Below are 4,295 nucleotides of genomic sequence, written 5' to 3'. Positions count from 1 at the left end.
AAATCATCAAACGTTTTTATAAGAAATTCCTTTAGCTAACTTGAAAACGATTTTTTTCTTTAAAAAATTATCGAGGTATCAATAACTCTTCAATCAATTTTAAAGATTCGAGAAATAAAATCTAATTTTTTAGAAATTAAATTTCAAACTACAAAAAATTGCAGCATTCTTCTCAGGAGGGGGGAACTAATCTCAGCTATTTCAATTTAATTTAACAGAATTTCAATTCAATCGTTAATATTCAAGAAATACAAACATAAAAACATTAAGTTTTAACGACCATTCTATTTTCATTTTTAAAAATTTGGATTTTTTAAAAATCGAAAAATTAGTAAGTTTTAATGATAATAATCTATTATAAGTGATATTTTTATTTAAAAAAAGTTGATCTTATCGAAAAATCATGAAAAGTACTTGATAGTTTTGAAAGATATTCCATGTAGTATAAATTTTTCTTCGAACTTAATTGTTAAAATTTAAGAAATGAAATACACATATGAGTAAAAAATGCATATTCAGTCAAGGTGATTCTTCGTGTCTAATATTTCTTGTTAATTTATACAATTATCAATTCAAGTAAGCTGTGCATCTATTATTTATCAGATTTGAAACAAGTCCTAAATGGAAACTGGAGTAATAATATCACAGATTAAATTGACAAGAAATTTAACATTATTGATACACATAAGCATCTTAGAAAGCTGTTAACGTATCATTTGCTTGAACTGGGAATTGTCCACAAATTTCGTAAAAAATATTATTATATAAATAGGCATAAAGAATCGCCTTGATCGAATATGAACATTTTTCATTATTTATGTGTGTTTAATCTCGATCGATTTTCACATAATATAATATTGTTTAAGAGACAAAAGTTTAGTCTTTGCAATCAGAGACGATCTCGAACCACATCTCGTGCTCGCTGAAGATATCTGTCGCGAGTAGAGATAAAAATGACCGAAAAAAAACTAAAAACATTGAATAAAAAACTCAGAAAAATGCTTTTTCCCTAGAAATTTTTTTTGAAAACATATTTTTTGGAGATTTAACGATTTTGGTGCTGCTCTATTGTTCTAGAATTCAGTTTTTATATTTATCCAAAAAATTTCTGTAAAAAGATAGATATAAAAATCAAAATGTGATAAATTGGCTAATTGGCAGTATTGATATAAATATACTATCATTTATAAATATTCAAATGATATTTTATACCATACTCCAATTTTAAAAGTTAAATATTCCATACTATTGTTAATACAAATAATACCTTATTACAATAATTAACGTTACTTTTGTTATGCATTTGTTGCAATTATATTACATATTCTAAAATGTAAATTAATGAAACAACATTTCATCGAATCGAACTATCTCCAACTACTTTTGAATCGATAGTACATTGCTTTAATTAAAATTTAGAACATAATTATAACTAATACACACAACAAAACGATGTCAATTATGCTAATAATAAGATATCTGTGTTAATAAAAAACATGCAATAAAATATAAAATATTTGTCGTTCAAATAATTATAATAGTACTTAATCCATAGTTGGTAAAAAATATCAACTTATTAGAATAATGTACGAATTTCCTTCAATTTAAAATCAAAAAAACAAAGAAACATCAAATAATATTGAAATGGCATAGATATCAAATATTTTAACAATGACTATCAAAAAAAATAAATTCTATATCTTTTTTTACATATTTAATATGAATTTCACATTCCTTTAGTTAAAAAGCGGATTTTTATCGTAAGAAACCCGTTTTTCTTCGAAGTAAAAAACCTGTTTTTTCATCTTTAGTCGCGAGGGCACTCGATACTTTGAAAGTAAGCCGATAAAAGGAAAAATCAAGGTGAACTCACCGAACGTCGTCAGGTCCAGGTGTCATGATGAATATTTGTGACATGATCCCGATGTGACGGTGCGTCGCTCAGGAAACACATTGTTGTGACACGATGTGGAAGGCAGGCGGAAGACGACGTCGTGGGCCACCAGCAAAGAACGGATTCTTGATGCCCAAACACGCACCCACGCATGCATATGCGGCGACAGTCAACCGCGTGACACATGACAGGAGAAACGTAGGAAAAAGCCGGGGGTGTGAGGGAAAAGGGGACGGTGAGGACAGACGTGAGCGACATTTCCAAAACAAATTCGAACATTCACGCTGCAACCCAGACACGCACGACACACACATACAAACACACACGGAGGCGCACAGAGAAATGCATGCACACACGCACCTACAGAGGAGTACCGACGACAGCAGCAGTCGCACACCTGACGCGCAAAGATGATGCGTTCACAACGAGAGGGGGCGACGCAAGGGTGAGAGAAAAGAATAGACGGTAATTTACGGACGATCGGCGCGAATGATAGAGAGAGATACTTGTAAACGTACACAATACGGATCCGGACGCGGCGCGATGCGGCATCGCACGTTACGGAGTACGTGACTCGTCGTGCTCGCCGAACCCTCGTGCGGTCCACGGGACAGCGCTGACATCCATGACGTCGGTCCCGTAGCCGCGGAAAGCTTATTAAACGCGGAACCGCGCGCGCGACAGCGGAGAAAACGCGCGCGACCGTCCTCGCGAGGGCGGCTCGGATTCGCGGAGCTTTTACGTGACACGCGCCGATCGACCGACCGTGTTTCGCAACCGGCACATTTACGCATCGCCTTACTAACCTATGTGTCGCACGTCGGCCGGTCGTCGCGGTTGCCTGCTCAGCGAGTTCAAAACATTTCCGCGACACTGACTTGTGCGGCTAACACGACGGTTGCCATATTGGAATCCCATTCCACGATCGCTACCGATCAGGCGCGTACGGGAGCGACGCCATGCGGGAGTTCGAGCAACTGTATTGCCATCTCGAGGCGTCGCTGCCAAACGGGAACGCGTCTGATGACCAATAGTGAGTAACTGTTGCACAAACTCATTAATTACATAATTGACGACGGACAGTAATGATAAAATTAAGAATATTGTAACGTCAAATGAAAAACTGGAGTGTCTTTCAGAACGTTACGATCAACTGATAAAAAGAAATTATAGATCAATATTCACAAATAAATAAATCATTAAAAAACTGCAGACACGATTCTGTGACTATGAAAATAAATAATTATGATGAACACCGATTATCATAATGATATCTCAATAATGTAATTATTTTAAATATATATAAGTCTAATGTTCTTTTTAGCTAAACTTCTTACATACTTAATATTTTCTCTTTTTCTTTTTACGTCAAAATGGAATTAAGAGGTTTTTTCACGTAGATTTTCAGCCAGTTTTTATCATATATAATTATTAGTATGTAAGAATATTCCTAAGTCTCTTTAATTACTAGCAAAATTATAAAGACTTTGAATACACTTCAAACTTCTTCAATCATATATTGTTATTTTAATTTAGCTAAAGAGGCCCTCCACCACTCTCGCCAATTTTATTCGTAGTCCACTTTTTTTTGTAAGTATATTCATCCATAAAACAAACAAGCTACTAATAAATTTAACCCATTTTTGTAACCCAGCAAACGAAAATGGATTGAAATGAATTGAAATGGATTCAGATTTTCAGAAATATTGATTCACGAATGTTAAAATGAATGCTTTTCAATCCTGAATGCATTTTTATTAGGAATTGCATGGAGCGTACCTCTATATGCCCTTAAATCTAAAAATAATATTAATTTTATCTGTGCATTGTGAATACTGCAATTCAAAATTTTGAATAGGAAATGCAGTTTCTCAATCCAATTGAATCCAATTGAATCCAACTGAATCCAATAAAAAATATTCGTTATTTAAAATACACATTCGGATGAAAAATAAAAAAAAAATTTCAATCCATTTTAATTCTCATTTGCAGAGAGATAAGTATATCTCTAATTTATTTTTTTGTTTTTACGTCTAATTATTTTATTGTATTTCGCTAATACAATAATATTTTAAATATTATTCTTTATACAATTCGATACTACAATTATAATAATTATTTACAATACAATATACAATTATCAATGCTGTTCAAAATATAATAAAAATGATAATATAAGAACATAATTAATAAATATTTATAATGCGGGATTATATGAAAATGTTGAAAATACATATGATAACAATGAAATATTGATAAACGCAGAAGAAATACTAATAACAATTAGAACGTATCTACTATTATTAATTCCTATTATTAATTAAGTATTTACTAATAATTTGCGAATATAAAATTTAACAATAACGCAACAAAAAGTCATTAATATATATATATATATATA

At 32.3% G+C, this 4,295-nt stretch overlaps 1 protein-coding gene across 2 annotated transcripts in view; it reads right to left on the bottom strand.

The window, feature by feature from the left end:
* Window positions 1-2,786, bottom strand: part of LOC108685519 (neurocalcin homolog) — a 198,605-nt gene extending 195,819 nt beyond the window's left edge. Inside the window, exon 1 of one of the 2 annotated variants that reach the window (XM_018190346.1) lies at window positions 2,701-2,786. The gene's annotated coding sequence lies outside the window, so the exon portion shown is untranslated. Of the gene's footprint in view, window positions 1-2,254; window positions 2,290-2,700 lie in introns of those variants that run through there. The other variant, XM_018190347.1, reaches the window with a different exon arrangement.
* Window positions 2,787-4,295: the final 1,509 nt, after the last annotated feature.

Source organism: Atta colombica, unplaced genomic scaffold (genome assembly GCF_001594045.1).
Source record: "Atta colombica isolate Treedump-2 unplaced genomic scaffold, Acol1.0 scaffold153, whole genome shotgun sequence".
Lineage (NCBI taxonomy): Eukaryota > Metazoa > Arthropoda > Insecta > Hymenoptera > Formicidae > Atta > Atta colombica.
Note: the sequence above shows the minus strand (reverse complement) of the source record. Positions and strands in the feature narration are given on the sequence as shown.